This window comes from Pollicipes pollicipes, unplaced genomic scaffold (assembly GCF_011947565.3).
Source record: "Pollicipes pollicipes isolate AB1234 unplaced genomic scaffold, Ppol_2.1 Scaffold_6686;HRSCAF=7923_pilon_pilon_pilon, whole genome shotgun sequence".
NCBI classification, from domain to species: Eukaryota; Metazoa; Arthropoda; class Thecostraca; order Pollicipedomorpha; family Pollicipedidae; genus Pollicipes; species Pollicipes pollicipes.
Window position 1 is genome coordinate 15,548,526 of NW_023596921.1, and position 18,583 is coordinate 15,567,108.

Consider the following 18,583-nt stretch of genomic DNA (forward strand, 5'->3'; position numbering starts at 1 on the left):
GCCCCTCCTAACGCTAGAGGATGTGCAGTCTAACTTTTCAATGCACGTCGTAGGAAGCTGCGACCCTATCTCTCTGTCGGGGACAGGCTGGAAGCGCATCTCAACAACAATTTTGTGGCTCTGGTGCAAACCACCGCCATGTGCCGACTGAAAATGCTTTGTTGAATGTGCTTGGTCGAAAAAGTTCAGCTTATGGATACGTTTATGTTAAAACCAACTCACAAAGAACAGCGTTTTCACGCCGCCGCAGCGTTGGTGCCGCGGCATATGATTTATTCCCATGAGGACGTCACAGTGCGGCCTACCCAGAGTGCAGTAGCGCGGGTGCTGACCGCATTGAGGAACGTCATCCTGGGACGTCACCGCATGTGCAGTCTGGGCGGCGAGGTGGGGATTACTGGGGGCCTGCCGTCTGCGAAGCACGCTGACAGGGACATTGACGGTGAGAATAACCTATGACCATCTTAGCCTATTTAGGACCTTTTGTGTTACTATAGGGAAGGTATTTGTATGGTTTAATGTTGATATTTCAAGCCTTGTTCAATTCAGTTTCAGATGAAGCATGGTGACTGCATATTACCACGGTTCGGTACAATGTAGCTCATAAAATACCACCTATGTTAATGCTTTTTCTTATAGGCTTAGCCTCCCCATGGTCTCATGTTATCTAGCTTCATCATACCTGTTGGTTAGTTTGCTGTGCATTTGATTTTGCATGAGTTCATGTTTGCCAACTACCATATGGTATTTATGAGCTCCCCATTGGTCATTTGTTGCCAGTTTTGTATGGTTTTAGGGTGCAGCAGATCATTGTCGGACATGAAGAGCAGGTTTGGGAAATTTTGGACAGAAGTTGCCTAATGGGGTAGGCTGTGTTGGTACTCTCCAAGGGTACTATTTGGTATGTAAGCCTGCTGGTCATCAGATTATCGGCTCCTGCCCCAAGAACCAAGCAGAGAAGTTGGCTGCCCCATTTGGGGCAGGAGCAGACCTGCCCCAAATGCCTTAAGGGGCCAGGATTTGGTGGTCTGCCACCTTTTGCAGACTAGCATCATTGCATGCAATTCTGTACCCTGTATGAAGATGCAGCCCATGCATGCATTATGCAGTGGAATATGCATGCTCACTAATACAGGAAAGCTCAGTAATGTGTTGGGTTCTCCCTGCTAACCACATTGCCAGAATTTGATTTTTTATGACTGTGTTCAACTCCAGTACAGCATTTGTTGTTTAGCTTACCCCCCACCCTTTCACCAGACAGCAATGTGGATGATTTCACATGCTCCACAATGCTGGGGCACAACTGTTGGAGGGGATGGGTTGATCCCAGTTGACCAGTTGCCAGCTGGCATTTCCACTTCAGTTGGGCCAGACAATGCACTGGCTCATTCAAAAGGAAACAAAATTTGTGTAGAGCTGACTGGTATATAATGCAGTCATGTAGTATTTCAATATTCAGTCACGTGGGAAGGGGGGAGGGGGGCAGGGATGCCGATATATTTTCATGCTTTAACACCCTCAGCCTCAAATTTATTATCTATTCCCCCCTTCCTCAAAATTGGCCAATTTGTACAGAGCTGGGTTGTGGTCAACCAAGCATGTAATTGCCTCAAACTGTTAATAGGGCTGGGTGGGTCAGAAGTCTGGATCTTGAGTCAAGAGTGATCAATGGCACCAGCAGACTGCTACAGAGATTGCTGGAGAACCAGGATTTTAGTACCATCCATTCATGTTGACATTCTTGACACCTTTCTGGATGCATTGGAGAATGCTGCAGTTTTATGCTCCTGCTGTCTTCCCAGCTGTGAATATGCTGCATGTCACAAATGGTGGCATTGTCATAGGAGGATATCAAAGAGAGCAAGATCACAGCTGTAGACTCAGACATTGCACAAATGTTATGGGTCCTGTGGTGTCATGAAGTCCCCATCAGGCATTGGCCTGCAGCGCAGACAACAATGGACGAAGGGCATTGTGGACTGCATCAGCTTTATGGCATGTTAGATTGTCAGTGCCAGGCTCTGCTGTTGTCTTGGAATTGCACTGTCAGATGGTAGGGATCAGAGCTGACAGAAAAAGCCATTAGCTCTTGAGATTCTCAACACGTCACTTTTAAAAGGGACCCTTTTTATAACAAAACTTTTTAAGAAAGATATGGGGCAGCCCTAGAAAATTAGGCATGCTACTCATGCACATGGAGTTTATTCATTTTCTCCAGAGCTTAGAGAGTTTTGTCATTTTGAAGTCAAATATTTTGGAAAAAAACATGACAACTAACTAAAGTCAGCTAATAAATGCCATCAAAGTCAAGCACAAACTTGATTCCTAGCCTATTTATGGCTAGCTGGCTGGCTGATATGATCAGCTGATAGCTGATGACCAATGCAGAGTTTTTGCTTTGCCTATTATGAAGGAGTTCAAAATATCCTGGCATTTAAAATGCATTAAGAACATGATGCACAAGTATTGTAGGTGTCACAAATTTAATAACAGCTGGAAATGACGTAATGCAGTGTCAGTAGAGCATAAAATTATGGTCAAGATTTGTGCATAAAACTTCATTGGTGCACATCCTGCTGCTCTAAGGTTAGGACACCAAGGCCAACGTGGTGGCCCCTTAATGATCGGGGTGCCGGACAAGCTAACATATAGGAGCTCGGTCGGGACATGGGGTCCTCCAAGCAAAGGGGAATTACTGAAGACCAATTTACATGAATTAATGCCACTGCGATTAAGAGTGCAGGTTAAGAGAAAGAGCCCCGACTTGTGTAGTGGACAACAAGTTGTGATTGGTGACAAATCCTGACAAATCTTGCCAGGAATCGTGGCCTTCTTGGCAACATCAAATCCTATGTGGATGGGACTAGGGTGCCTTTGGGTCTGACTGCCACAAAGGCTGTACAAAAGAGAAGTGATGTGAACAGGCATATGGTGGAAATCCAGTGACATGTTATACCCCACTAGAATATTGACATGAGCCAAGCACAGACCCTTGATGCACATCACTACACATGCAGATAAGATCAGTGGGGTAGTACTAACACCATAACAGGCTGCATCACAGCTGAGGGTTGTGGATTTGTATCTTTGGTACCATGTAACCGTTTCAACACGTTTTAATCATAAATCCCCAATGACACAAAATCGAAATCCCTGAAGGGCAATAGGATGGTCTGTGTCACAGTGTAGTGGTGGAGAATGTCCTGCACCAGGTGTTTCTGGATTTTTCATTGTGATAGTTTGTTGGTAGGAAGCATCACAGCCACAAAACTGGACATTTTTCATTTTTCTGTGCTTGGTTTGATGGAATATCTCCTTTGAGATTATCATTTTTCCTAATTATAGGAAACATTCAATTTTATTTTTGTGTAATACCTTTTATTTTATACAGCGTCTTTAATGGATTGTCTTGCCATTATATGTGTTTGGTGCATTAGTGGTTTCACAAACCATTCAGTAATGATGGCACATGAAGAGTTACATGAAACCACTAAAACATTAATGGTTGAATGCGTTGATTGTCACTTGAACTGTAGCATGTGTTACCTCAAGCATGTGCTGTGTTGTTGCCTGCTCTTGTGTGGACAGTGATTTTACTGTATTTCAGTTCAAGATGGTGCTGGACATCGACCTGTTTCGGGCGGAAAAGGGTGGCGACCCAGATCTGATCAGAAAATCGCAAAAGAATCGTTACAAAGATGTTACGCTGGTGGACAAGGTGGTGGATCACGACAACGCCTGGAGGAAACGTATGTGGGATGCACCAAGCTGCCCAATCTGATGGCCTCAAGTGAAATGCCATGGTATCAGACAAATAGTAAATGGTTGAGCCCATCGTTTCAATGCTTGGTCACTTGCGTGGCAGGGGTGTCAATATTTTTCGTACTTCAACCTCCCCGGCTCGGGGATCACTGCCTGCTGCCCATCCGCTTGCTCGAAATCAGCCAATCAGCGCAGAGCCGGGCCGCGGTCAGCCGAGCATCTCAGTGCCTCAGCCGTGACATGTGGGCCGGGCAGGTCATGTCTGGGTTCAGGGTCAAAGGTCAGCGGATTAGCGCCAACGGGTCGCGGGCCCATGCCGCCGGAGAGTCAGGGTTTGGGTGGCACGGATGTATATTTAGGTCCGGAACACGCCACCGGTTGAATTCTGGAGTGCTGGTACGGTCAAAGGGGCCGTATGCACTCCCCCCCCCCCCTTAGGGGCTTACGCGTGATACTGGGCGATGTTGCACCACCTTGGTCAAAATTCGGAGGGTTTCTAAAAAATATTCGATATTTGTCCCCTCCCCGACGAAAACGTCGGCTAATTTCCTGCATGAAATCCTGTCGTCCTTACTCAAACAGCTCATCAAAGTCCAAGCCATGTTTATTTATCAGTTGACAAATCTGCCATATATCATGTGCGGTGTCCGTAAGGTGTGAATGGAAGTCCATTTGGCACTGATTCGAACTTGCCAGACGATTGTCACTGTGTGTGTGCGTGTGCGTGTGCGTGTGCGTGTGCGTGTGCGTGTGCGTGTGCGTGCGTGTGCGTGTGCGTGTGCGTGCGTGTGCGTGTGTGTGCGTGTGCGTGTGCGTGTGCGTGTGCGTGTGCGTGTGCGTGTGTATTCAGGACCAATAAGTGAGGAAAAGGCTGCTGCTGGAATGCTTTTACCATGGCCATGCACTTCCTTGCTTGTGTGTGCTTGCTATATACTTGCTGTGTACCTCCACCCTGGGTGTTAATCATGAATGTCGTTTTTTCAAGATCGCTTCGACGCTGACAACTGGAACAAGCTGAAAAATGCGTGTTCCAAAGTCATCGGAGAGAAAATGAAGGTTTGTTATTAAAGAATATTTATCTCTCTGGTTTCTTATTTGCGTCATCATACGACAGTCATTTTCTTATTTCCCAAGGGCTTGGTTTAGTGCTGTGGGGCCACATCACTCTTGAAGATTGGAATGGGCATTTTGCTGTACTCAGTCAAGCATTGGTGCATTTCGTTGCATGTGGTTATCACCATTTTCTCAAGATCTCCCCCCCCCCCCCCCCCATTTAGTGTTTGCCTTGCTCAGGTAATGTCTATGCGATGTCTACGTCATGTGATAGGTTTCAGGCAATCAGCTGCTTGTATCAGTTTGCTTGGGTATAAGGGGGGGGGGGGGGGAGTTTGACACCAGCATACTGGGCTATGTGCAACGTATATTATCGATGAAGGACGTTTCGTGATTTGCCATGCAGTGAGCTTTGCGCGCTGCAAATGCTGTCGTTCGCAAGCTACGTGACCCTTACCGATGCCTACGTCTCACACTAATCTGCTCTTGTCACTTGGCAAACCGTAGCCACTGCTGAGGCTGCTCTGGCTGATGAGCCATTGGTTGGTTGGTTGGTTGGTTGGTTGGTTGGTTGGTTGGTTGGTTGGTTGGTTGGTTGGTTGGTTGGTTGGTTGGTTGGTTGGTTGGTTGGTTGGTTGGTTGGTTGGTTGGTTGGTTGGCTGGCTGGCTGGCTGGCTGGTTGGTTGGTTGGTTGGCTGGTTGGTTGGTTGGTTGGTTGGTTGGTTGGCTGGCTGGTTGGTTGGTTGATTGATTGATTGGTTGCTTTTTAGTGAGTCGGCTGATTGGGGGCGGGAGTCGGTGTACTCTCCGTGTGGGCCTACCCCGCATCCGTGCTAGCCTTCCCTACCCTTCCGCCGTCGCTGCCTGACTCGCCCTGGCCGTGCCCGCAGGCGGCCAAGACGGCAGGGCGCGGTCAGCCGCCGCCCCCGCCCACCGAGCCGGTGCAGGTACGCCCGGCGATCACCGGGCCACTGAGCCGTCGCTCTCGGCTCTGGGTCACGTGTTGTCCCATGGGGCTGTTCGGGGCGCTGGTTCTCAGGCCCGACATTCCCTAACACGCTTGTCTCGATTAAAGGAAGTGTCCCACCGTTGGGGCATGCTTTTTTATTATAAAAAAAACATACTCTAGTGAAACCGCATGACTATTTTGCCCAATTATAGCAATGGGAAGTGCCACTGTAGCAGCGTGAAAACAGCAAGGATTTCCATTTTAATTATTTTCGGGTCCGAATTACGCTTTCAACGCTTTGTAACAGCACTACGCTCACTCGCTGCCGCTGCGACCATCGTCGTCATGACAACAACTGTGGACAGTCCCACTGGTGCGAATGAAAGAGCGCCTGCGAATGGTCTAGCGGAAAGGGCCTGTTACCAAGTAGCTCGGTGGTGGAAAATTGAACCAGTACTTCACATGGATCAAGTGATGCTCCCATTTCCAAAGCCAAAGTGCGCCTCGAAAAGAGCTACGGTGACAAACGCCATAGGGGATATGTCCAAGGCATAATGTAACGTTTCGTTGAATTGCGAGCCAATAGCTTTACGTTCGCACATCTTTTTGCCTTGGCAGTGTTTTAATCTTTTGCAACATTTATTTGACAAACATTTTGACACATTAGTGCGTTGTAAGCACTGCAGACCACACACGGTGAAATATGTCATAGTGATGAGCAGGAGGTCAAATTATATTTCTCTCGCACGGTCGACTACTTCAAATGGAAACTTTGAGCGGTTCAGAAGGGTTTCGAGGAAATTGTTTTTTCTGATTAATCTGCTCGCGTCTGATGCTACAATAAGTGAAATGTGCAAAAAAAAGGTGCAATGCCGCTTTTAACTAGATTACGTATTGTCTGGTATTTTGTCAGCTCTCGTTGAGCTTAAATCTCATGAATGGCTCGACTGGAAGGTGGTGTGTGATTGACTAGGGGCGGTTGTGCTGCTGATTTTCACATGTTTTTGGAATAGTCGTGTTGAATATCGCGCAGCCGTCTTCAGCCGTCGGCCAGAGTCTGTGCGAGCGCCCTCGGCGTCGTGCGCCGGCCGCTGACAGTGCCGTCTGGTGGCAGCGGCCGGAGGCGGCGCCGCGGCTGCCCGACTTGGAGCGCCACCTCGCCGAGTTCTCGTACGTGGGCGGGCACGTGGCGTCGGCGGCCGACCGGCGCCTGCGCGCGCAGCTGGCGGCGCCGCCGGCTCAGTTTCCGGCCGTACGGCGCTGGTGGCGCCACCTGGCCGCGCTGGAGGCCGAGGGCGCGCCGGCCGCCGACGGCCGCGCCGACCCGGCGCTGCTCGACAGGCTGGGACTGGCTGATCTGCAGGTGTGGCCGGCCGCGCCCTGCGCACCCCCCTCCCTTCTTCTCCGCCTCCCACGTGTCCGCAGTGGTGCACCCTCGGCGGGGAACCGCCGGTCGGTCGGCCGCACCCGGACCCGGCCATGCCACCCAGTGTTATCTGGACCGGCGCGAGCGCGGGGCCGCCGCACCTCCGAAGGTGGATCGGTCTCCCCCCCCCCCGCCCCGCACGCTTCTGCCCTGGCGACCCTGGCCCTGCATGGCAGCTGTTTGAATGGCTAGCAAGGTGACGCCCAACGGCTGGCAATGCACTTCAAATCACCCAGCACCACTACACCTCTGAAACGGAGGCGTTGAGCGTTGAGAGGAAGTACTGAATCCGCCGTACTTCGGGTCAGGTGACCACTGCCCAGTACTGGGTGAATGTGTCGATGAGCCAGCAGACAGCCTGGGCTCTGCAGTTCGTCACTAGAACGGTGCATGATCCAACTAACGTTGCGTTCCGCCGGTTTTCGAAATGGTAGCTGCCATGGTTTTGCGTTAGCGTATGACGCCGAGTGCGATGCTGATGTACTTTTTTACCGCTGTTGATACCCTTTTTGGCGACGTTGATGCATTTTTTAGCGATGCCATTGCACTTATTTAGCGATGTGTAGTACCTCTTTACCCATGTTCGGCACTTTTTAGTGATTTTGAAGCACTTTGTTTCCTACGAGATAAACGTTTAAATAACACATTTACGTGGCACAATGTTCCTTTGCTTTTTATTTACGTCGACGTGCTTGATTTCTGTGAAAATTATAATGTTCACCATTTGACTTTGTGATTTCCTTGCTACTCCGATGTGCCACGTATCGTGTTACGCATCTGCCGCAATAGCTTGAGTTCATTTGCAGCGAAAATTCGAGACAAGTCGCCTAGCAGAGTAAAACATGTGCCTTTTTCGTGGATCACTATGCCTGCGATTGGACGCTAGTTGTGGTGTTCGGAGTCGAGTCCTGATTGGCTTTCAGTCTCGCTCAACTGACGGCTGTGTTGCAGCCGGGAGGTGAAGTTCTGCATACTCGAACCAACCACGCTAGCCGTCTGAGTCATCACAAATTCACATAGCCATTCGCAACCGAGACTGATGGGGGCAGGTCTCGAAACACGACCCACGGCTAGACCTTTGAGAATCTGTCGATGGGATACGGGACGTTGGATCGAAATGGGATAATGACATGTGTGTTTCTGCCCTTTTTCTTTTTGCAATTTGCCCTAAGCAGCCGTGCTGACCAGCGTGATGCCTCAGTCGGGTGCCCGGTCCCGGATGTTGGGCACCGCCTCGCAGCCAACCGTGCTGACCAGCGTGATGTCTCAGTCGGGTGCCCGGCCCCGGATGTTCAGCGGCGCCCCGCAGTCAGCCGTGCTGACCAGCGTGATGCCTCAGTCGGGTGCCCGGCCCCGGATGTTCAGCGGCGTCCCGCAGCCCTCACCGCTTGTGGGCTCGGCTGGGTCGCACTGTGGTCTGGTTCAGTTGGGAGGCGGCTGCTGCAGTTTTAGCCGGCGCCGGCTTGTAGTTGACGTGGTGCTCACTGCCCAAAGCGCCCGCTGAGCACGGCCGGGCCTCGCCGCTGGTGTGCTGGCTGGCTGGCGTGGAGTCCCCTGTCAGGCTTGTCCAGGCCCCGAACTGCTGCCACGTTTTATTGTCCCATCGGCCTCGGTGACCCTGACAGTTGTTCCACCACCGTGAGCGGTGTTCCGGGAAATGAGCGGGCTGCTCTTATCTGCCGGATGTCCGCACGTTTGGCGTCCGGCCGCGCGCGCTGCCGGTGATGACCTGGCTTCTGAGAGCGGACGTAGGTCGGCCCGGCGGCCCGGCGGCGGTGCCGCGCGCCCGCCGGACACGGCACTCGCTGTGCGGCCCTCGCCCCTGGACTGCGGTCGCCGTCCCCGTGCTGCGGTGGCGTCCGGTCGGCCCCCTTCCGGGAAGGCCTGTGTTTTGCCGAGTCATCGGCCGAGTCATCGGACGCCCGTGAAGTCATCTCAGAGCGTGTCCTGGCCGTAGGCGGGGGGAGGGGGCAGGTAGGGCAGGGGGCGATGGAAGGTTCATACCGCCTTTCTCCTCTTATTTCTGAACAGGGAGACCCTTCACATAAGCCTCTGGCGTTATCTGGTAAGAAACTGCGCGGAGTCCGACTCCTGACTCACCCGGCTCACCAAACCGTCGCAGTCTAAGGTGGTGATGCAGGTGGCGGTGGTGATGCAGCTCGGGCCCAAGCATGCCGTGTTCGATCGTTCCTACCAAGAATGGTCAGCAAGGTCGTGGCATGGTGTGCGTGCATGTATGCACATCATGTGATCTTATTTGCTGACAATTTGCGACTTACGGGGTTTGGTTGTGGGACTCTCTCAACGGTCGCTGCTCGCGCCGCGGGCCGGCCCACCCATCTCCACATTTGGAGCATGCGCTGCGCCCGAATTCTACTGACGCCCTGCCCCTCACCGCAGAAAAAGGAGCCGGCCGGCGACGACGAGACGCTGCCGGACGCTGTGACGTCACAGCTGGCTCAGCTGACTGCCGACCAGCTGCGGCCGTTGAGCGTCACCCAGCTGAAGGTACGACGGTGGGCCGACCGGCCGATCAGCTGACCGGCAGGCCGGCTGCAGACTGACGACGGACGGAATGTGGGCTAGGATCGCCTCCAGAATCGTGGGGCACGCACAGGCACGGTCCTACCGTGCGGTGCCATGCTGGTCTCCATTTTCAGCTGGTTTTAGCGTTGATGACTCAGCACCATCATCGGTGTGCGGTGTTGCTCAGCCGGTGGGGCACCAACGGTATGTCCGCCGCCGCGCCGTTAGTCTCGGTGGTCGGCGAATGCGTTGCGTCGCTCACCTGTCGCCCCAGTCTGGCGTCTGGCCGCCCGCGTCACCAGAGCCGTCCGCTGGCACCTAACCTGACCTGACCTGACCTGACCTGGCCTGGTCTGGCCTGGCCTGACCTGGTCTGGCCTGGCCTGGCCTGACCTGACCTGACCTGGCCCGGCCTGGCTTGTCTTGACCTGTCGCCTCCATCAGAGGGTGCGCCAACTGCTGGATGACGAGATGGCGAAGACGAACGCCGGCCGTGGAGCAGAGCGTGCTGCAGCGCGACGGCCGCGCTCTCCAACATCGGCCAACATCCTGCACGACTCCCTGCATCATCAGCAACGACGAGGTCAGAAGCCAGCTGGCGTCACGTCCTGAGAGCAACGGCACGGGCTCCCGTAATGGGACCCCGGTTTCGTTTCCCGTCTGGCGGCGTGGCCTCCCAAGCTGGTAGCGCTGATGGCAGGGTGCACGATAAGCCGTGTTCCCCGCCCTCCCCGAAAGAGAGAGAGAGCGAGAGAGAGAGAGGGGAGAGAGAGCGAGAGAGAGAGGGGAGAGAGCGAGAGAGAGAGGGGAGAGAGAGCGAGAGAGAGAGAGGGAGAGAGAGCGAAGAGAGAGAGGGAGAGAGAGCGAGAGAGAGAGGGGGAGAGAGGCGGGAGAGATGGAGAGAGAGCGAGAGAGAGAGGGAGGGAGAGCGATAGAAGGAGAGAGGGAGGAAGAGGAGAGAGTGGAGAGGGAGAGAGCGAGAGAGAGAGCGCGAAGAAAGAGAGTGAGCGAGGAGAGAAGCGAGAGAGCGAGAGAGATAGCGAGAGAGAGAGAGCGAAGAAGAGAGGGAGAGAGAGAGAGAGGAGAGCGAGAGAGAGAGCGAGAGAGAGAGAGAGAGCAGAGAGAGAGCGAGAGAGAGAGAGAGCGAGAGAGAGAGAGCGAGAGAGAGAGCGAGGAGAGAGAGCGAGAGAGAGAGAGCGAGAGGGAGAGAGCAGGAGAGAGAGAGCAGGAGAGAGAGAGAGCGGAGAGAGAGAGAGAAGCGAGAGAGAGAGAGCGAGAGAGAGAGAGCGAGAGAGAGAGCGAGAGAGAGAGCGAGAGAGAGAGAGAGAGAGAGAGAGCGAGAGAGAGAAGAGCGAGAGAGAGAGAGCGAGAGAGACAGAGCGAGAGAGACAAGCGAGAGAGACAGACGAGAGAAGAGCGAGAAGACAGAAGAGCGCAGAGAGAGAGAGCGAGGATGAGGAGAGAGAGAGTCGAAGAGAGCGAGAGCGAGACAGAGAGAGAGCGGACAGAGAGAGAGAGCGTGAGAGAGAGCGAGACAGAGAGAGAGAGCGAGAGAGAGAGCGAGAGAGAGAGCGAGACAGAGAGAGAGAGCGAGAGAGAAGAGCGAGAGAGCGAGAAGAGAGCAGAGAGAGTCAGAGATCGAGAGAGAGCGATAGAGAGAGCGAGAGAGAGAGCGAAGAGAGAGCGAGAAGAGAGCGAGAGAGAGAGCTAGAGAGAGAGCGAGAGAGAGAGCGATAGAGAGCGAGAGAGCGCAGAGAGAGAGCGGAAAAAAAGAAGAGAAGCGAGAGAGAGAGCGAAGAGAGAGCGAGAGAGAGAGCGAGAGAGAGAGCGAGAGAGAGAGCGAGAGAGAGAGCGAGAGAGAGAGCGAGAAGAGAGAGCGAGAGAGAGCGAGAGAGAGCGAGAGAGAAGAGGAGAGAGAGAGCGAAGAGAGAGGAGCGAGAGAGAGAGCGAGAGAGAGAGAGCGAGAGAGAGAGCGAGAGAGAGAGCGAGAGAGAGCGAGAGAGAGAGAGGAGAGAGAGAGAGAGAGAGAGAGAGAGGAGAGAGAGAGAGAGAGAGAGAGAAGAGAGAGAGAGAGAGATAGAGAGAGAGAGAGAGAGAGAGAGAGATAGAATAAGGAGAGAGAGAGAGAGAAGAGATCAGTAGGGAGATAGAGGAGAGATAGAGATAGAGAGGAGAGAGTGGAGGATAGAGAAGAGAGAGAGAGAGAGAGAGAGATGATAGATAGAGAGAGAGAAGAGAGGAGAGAAGAAGAGAGAGAGAGAGAGAGAGAGGAAGCGAGGAGAAGAGAGAGAGAGAGAAGAGAGGAGAGAGAGAGAGAGAGAGAGAGAGAGAGAGAGAGAGAGAGAGAGAGCGAGAGAGAAGAGAGAGGAGAGAGGAGAGAGAGAGAGAGGGAGAGAGAGAGAGAGAGAGAGAGAGAGAGAGAGAGAGAGAGAGAGAGAGAGAGGAGAGAGAGCAGTCGCCTCGCGACGGGACGGTGTCGGTCGCACTATCGGAGGAGGCTGGTTGCGCCTTTACTGTTTTCCTGCGCGGATCCAGGACGTGCATTCCTGCATTCCAGCGACTTTGTAGACGTCGCTGGTACCTCAGCATATCATTCGTGGATTATCTCGAAAGTGTTCGGAAAGGTATGCTCGCAAAGGTACTTCTCGCTCTGCTTGTTTTGGTCCGGAATTAATGATTTTCCCCGCAAAACAAACTTTTCATGGGATGGATAGTAAAAGGAAAATTTCACATTTCTAAATTGTACACAATAGTCCGAAAAATTCCGTTCGGGAGGCAACACGCTTTTTTGTTATAAAATAGCCGTTTACGAGGCCAGTAGTCGTTTAAGGAGGACACGCGACCGGTGCCTGTGATTTTACCCATGTCGTGCGACAGACACACGGCCCAGTCACTACCTGTCCCCTGGAGCGACCGATCATTCTGAAATTCCCATGTGTCATCATGCATAGCCGGAATGCATCGTTTCAAAGAAAACAGGTGTTCCTACCTTGAAGTGTGCCATTTCTTATGTTGACTTCGGGCTTGTGGAAACGGCTACATTTCCTCGAACATCGTTCTCGTGTGCTTTCCTTAAATGCCCCATCAGCAACATTAGGCTCTTGAAATTTGTAGCACTACGTAAAGCAGGTGTTAACTTTTAGTGCTCGGAATGGCCTGGACACCTATAAATTGTGCTCAGTGCTCTTACGAGAGAGGAGGATGGAAGTGGGGTCGGGAGAGGCCTCAATGTAGTCTCCAGGCTGCAGGAGTTTTAAACTACCCCACTCCCTCTCTCTAGGCCATTCGAGTCTTGCTCCCCATTCCCCGGGCGGAGAGATATAGGGTTGTCGGATGGACCAACGTAAGTTATTTCCATCGTTAAGCATGAAGGACCACGAAAAAGTAATGCAAATCATAGTGTCCAGATCATTTCTTTGACAACTACTGCTGAGCAACGGTAGAATCGTTATGTGCCGACGGCTTTCAGACCAGTTCCGTTGTCTGGGTTTGAAGGGTGCGTCAGCTGCAGTGGTGGTTTGCCACTGTCGCAAGGTCGTGCTTGGAGCGCCTCAACGCTATAGGAGACGTAAGCGGACAAAAGTACGTCATGCGTGTTGCGGACGCTCCGTCGCAGGTCGGGAAAGTGTGCTGGCCGCCAAATGCATTTTATGCTCTTATAAGGTCTGAAGACACGAAGGAGGGCGTCGATAATGTCTTTATGACGCCCGACGCGAGGAGTTACCACAGGCGGGATGACCATGCTGGCCGTGTTGATGGCACCTTTGAAGCCTGCTAAGGTGTCTATGAAATACAAAGTCACGGCAAGATGAAGCGTCAAGGATAGAGAGAACGTGAGGTATTTTGGTGATCTGCACGTCCGACACAAGCACTGAAAATGAAACTAGATGAAATGATCTCTGTGTTACATAAATCAAGTAATATATAGGTACGAATTTTTAGGTACCTGCAAAATATAAGATTAATTTAGCTTGGCCTTAAAATGGAACGCATCTTTATTTGCCTGATGTCACCGACGGAAACCTCCGGAGTTGGTCATGTGGCAAGTTAGACTGACAGGCCAGAGGAAACACCGAAAAACCTGTGCACGTTAGTGGAATATCTTTATGCGCTGCTAGCGCCTAAATAACCTAATTGTATGAACTTAATTAAATTACAAACCTAAACTAAACGTAATAATCTAGCGCCAAATCAAGCCATTGTTGTTGGGGAGAATATGAAAACACATATGCAAGCGGGGGTTGGTAAAGCGTAGCGTCGGATAATCTCTGGTGGTGAGGAAACAGCAGCATCTAGCTGAAATGGACTTGGTGTGGTTCCAACGCGATGGTGCCACACCGCTGACGATGGTGCCAAACCGCTGACGATGGTGCCACCCGCCAAGGGATATTTGTAATTTTTAAGCAAAATTTCGCTGACTTGACCATGGAGAAGATGCCGCATAGTCAACGTCACCTGACGTGTCGCTGACTGCTCGTCACCCCGTCACCTGACGTGTCGCCGACTGCTCGTCACCCCGTCACCTGACGTGTCGCCGACTGCTCGTCACCCCGTCACCTGACGTGTCGCCGACTGCTCGTCACCCCGTCACCTGACGTGTCGCCGACTGCTCGTCACCCCGTCACCTGACGTGTCGCCGACTGCTCGTCACCCCGTCACCTGACTTGGACCAGAGGCCGCAGTATCGACCTTTCCGAGAGTCGACTCGCCCCGAGGGATGAGCGTTTCCTCTGACCGGCCGCCCTCCCCCCGGCAGGAGAACAACGGCGTGGAGCGCACGTCGGGCGACTGCGCCGTCCGGCGGCGCTACTCGCACGTCGACCTGATCCACATGATCGACGGCATGGACGGCGAGCGGGGCGCGGCCGTGTCTGGCGCGCGCGGCTACTACCTGACCGGGCCGGCCGTCTTCCTGGAGCAGGCCATCGTCCAGCTGGCGCTGCGCATGCTGCTGGAGAAGGGCTTCAAGCCGCTTTACACGCCCTTCTTCATGCGCAAGGAGATCATGCAGGAGGTGGCCCAGCTCAGCCAGTTTGACGACGAGCTGTACAAGGTGAGCGGGTCGGGGACCGACTCCGGGCAGGTGGTCTCTGACGACCAGTTCGACGACGGGCTGTACAAGGCGAGCGGGTCGGAGACCGACCTCGGGTAAGTGGTCTCTGACGGCCAGTTTGACGACGAGCTGTATAGAATGAGAGCGAGAGCAGTGGCCGGTTCGGCTGGTGGCCTCTGACCAGGTGGCATTGGTGGGCGCTGTAGCTACTGAAGTAGCTACAGGTGAGGGAGGGAGGGGGGGGGGGGTTCCTTAGGAATTCTATGGACAGAGTGTGCAATATTAAAATGCATGCAACACACCCCTTACAGCCGAGTGGCCAATGAACCTTGAAGTCCCTGCAATACCCCGCAATCATCACCGTGCGTCTCAGCAGTGGGTGGTCGTGTGAGTAGGCCCGGGTGAGAGGGGCCTCCAGAGACGGTGCGCCCCCGCAGCCAGCGGAGCGGGGCCTCACGCCCTACCGGCGCCCTCAGGTGGTGGGCAAGGGCAGCGAGCGGGGCGACGACGCCTCGGTGGACGAGAAGTACCTGATCGCCACGTCGGAGCAGCCGATCGCCGCTTTCCACCGGGACGAGTGGATCCCGGAGGCGACGCTGCCCATCCGCTACGCCGGCCTCAGCACCTGCTTCCGCCAGGAGGTCGGCTCGCACGGCCGCGACACGCGCGGCATCTTCCGCGTGCACCAGTTCGAAAAGGTCAGCGGGGTCGGCTGGAGGCAGCCGGTGGCGCAGGTGGGCGTGGGGTGCCGCGGAGGTCGTGCGCCGCTCCAGGGCGCGCCGCTGACTGACGCGACTAGTCTCGGGTGCGGTCGGTACGTGAGGAGTGCGAATGGATGGCCCGCAACGGGCGCTGTCTCTGAGCGAGGTGTCGTTACAGATTAAGACTGTTCGCGGCACGGGCCGCGCATCGTTAGCGTTAAGCCACTGCGGGCACAAGACGTGGTCATGAGGATCAACACATTCTCATTTTCGTTCCCTGGCTACGAGCAGTGCTAACCTCATCTGGTGGTTTTGTCCTCTGTGCAGGTGGAGCAGTTTGTGCTGACCTCCCCGCACGACAACGCCAGCTGGCTGATGATGGACGACATGATCAGCAACGCCGAAAGGTTCTGCCAGGCGCTCAACATCCCCTACCGCGTGGTCAACATTGTCAGCGGCGAGCTCAACAACGCCGCCAGCAAGAAGCTGGACCTGGAGGCGTGGTTCCCGGGCAGCGGCGCCTTCCGCGAGCTCGTCTCCTGCAGCAACTGCACCGACTACCAGTCCCGCCGGCTGCGGGTCCGCTACGGACAGACCAAGAAGATGGGCGACAAGGTGAGTCGTCCGGGACTGGAGGCGCCCCCCCCCCCCCCCGGGTGGCTTCCCGACCGCGCTCGATGCCCGGGGCGGCTGACCAACAGCGGGTCGTTGGCGGCGTTGGGAGTAGTTGGGCGGACGACGGGGACTGGGGGCGCCCGCCCGGCTGGCTCGGAGACTGCACTCGGTGCGTGGGTGGCGTGCAACTGACCAGCAGCGGATCGTCCGTGGCGTTGGGAGCGGTAGGGGAGCGGGTGATGCTGGGCGTAACGCACGAGAGCTGGTCGGGTTTCTTTGTCGTGAATGCCGGTGAACTGTCCCCGATGGTTGCTGCTCGGCCCTGAGCATTGTGCCGTCCGTTGGGGGGGGGGGGGGGGGGGGGGGGGGGGCGCGGGCCGAGCCCGTCTTAACCTCCTAACTGACCATAAATGTAGTAGTTTCAGCGGTACGATCCGACCAGTCACGCCGGTGATGAGCCTCCCGTGAAGTTTGTGCTGTAATATTCCCTCGGCCTTTACTGGCAGGATGTTTGAAGCATGCTGGGATTGCCTGCAAATGTTACCAGGCTACCAGCGAAAATGACTTTGCAAGGTCACCGCACTTTCGTCTCCTCCACGCGTTTAACATGGAAGGCTTAGAATTTGCCAATTGGAAAAAGCCGAAGAAGGCGACCTGAAGCCTGGCCTAGGTATTCGCGGACCGAGGTCCCAACGCCCCCCTCAACAACGTTAATCAGTGTGGCCCTGTGGCCCTGACCTCGTCTGGTTCAGGCGGTCCGCTGGCGTCTGATGGCTGACCGCTGCCTCGCCCGCAGGTGGACTACGTGCACATGCTGAACGCCACCATGTGCGCCACGACGCGGGTCATCTGTGCCTTGCTGGAGCTCGGACAGACCGAGACTGGCGTCACCGTGCCCGAGGCGCTGCGGCCCTTCATGCCCGAGAGTGAGTACGGGTGCGGGGGTGGAGACAGCTGGCGGGGATAGAGACTGCCCGAGGGTGAGTAGCTGGGGCTGACGAGCGATAGAGATTGCCCGAGGGTGAGTATCTGGGGTTGACGAACGATAGAGACTGCTCGAGGCTGAGAACCCGACGCAGGGCATGCTCGCGGATCGTAATGGCCGAGTGGTTAGCGCGTCGGAATCCCACATGGGGACCCGTGCTCGGATACCGATTGCGCCATGGCCCCTGAGCGCTGCTTTGTTAAAACTTAAAACAAGAGACGGACGCATGCCGGGCAGTGAGGTGTTCTTACCGAGGAACTGGAGAGAACGGTGTAATTTGACGTTGGGGAAATGACGCGTATGTCGCTGCCCATGTCACATCGTCTGGAGTAGCTGCTGACACATCCTGGGCGTGTGGCGACAGTGTACCAGGAGGAGATACCGTTCGTGAAGCCGGCCCCCATCGACCAGGAGGAGTCGAAGAAGTCGAAAAAGCAGAAGGACGGCATGAAAAAGGGGAAGGTGGAACAATGACCGCAACCCAACACCACCTAGGAACGATGTGTCCCTTCAGGTGTCCGGTGCATCATGGGCCAGAGTTTTGCTACGCGCTATTGCGGTTCTCCGGGGCTGTTCTGTTATTTATTCAGTATTTTAAAACGGTTTAGTCTACCGCCTCTCACGTGACTTGCCGCGGGTGTTATCCAATGTCGGGACGTTGTTGTCACTGGTTTTCTATGGGGTGCGCGCGTCCATTGTGGAAGGAAATCTCGAGCCCATCAATACACTGGACCAGCCTGCTGATTGTCTTGATCTGCTGTGCGCCGACGAAGATGACCGCAGAGCAAAAACAGTCTGAGCGCGGGGATGATCGCCGTGAGTTTCTGTAGAAGGATATCGTGCGCTAGCAATGCGGTGTCGTCCGCGCTTCGAACTCCGCGCGACACTCGGCTCGGGTGGCTGCAGCGCTCTTGGCTGCGGGAGTGCGGTCAGTGTCGGAACCTATTCGAAGGCGGGTCCCCGGTCGCCGGCTTACGACGGCCGGCTCTGCTGCTTCACTCCCTGTCGTCCAACTGCGACGCCAGGTGACCGGTCTGTCCGACTCGTCGTCATCGTGCCATTTCCGAGTCCCAAATAGTCCCGAAAATGACAAATCTCATAGAGGGAGTGTTCTACTGTTGTGAGTCTCTCAGAGTGTTCAGAGTGTTCTCTGCCGTGAGTCTCTTAGAGGGAGTGTTCGACATTTATGTGGGGTTTTGAGCTGAAGTAACCATCTTAAAGCCCTTCGGTGCTGTTCACAATCCTGCCGTTCTTAAGATCTAATCTCTTGCTAGTTTCTGAGCTACACGCCCGCGAAAATGGGAAAAGGTATATCTGGGAGAATATTTTAAAGTCACCTTGGCATTCATGACGTTATAGCAGCAGATTACGTCATTTAAATCCTGCCGTCCCATAAGCCATGCGGCGATCGACGCTCACACAAACATAAAATATAGCTGTCGAGGCGTTCATGTCCGGTGTTCGTGAGCGCGATTTCCAGATATAACGGCCGTCAATTGGCTCTCAATGAATG

The 18,583-nt window shown here is 54.3% G+C and overlaps 1 pseudogene; it reads left to right on the forward strand.

Annotated features, from left to right (window-relative positions):
• The first annotated feature begins 379 nt into the window (after positions 1–379).
• On the forward strand, positions 380–17,812 carry LOC119107874 (putative serine--tRNA ligase, cytoplasmic; annotated as a pseudogene).
• Positions 17,813–18,583: the final 771 nt, after the last annotated feature.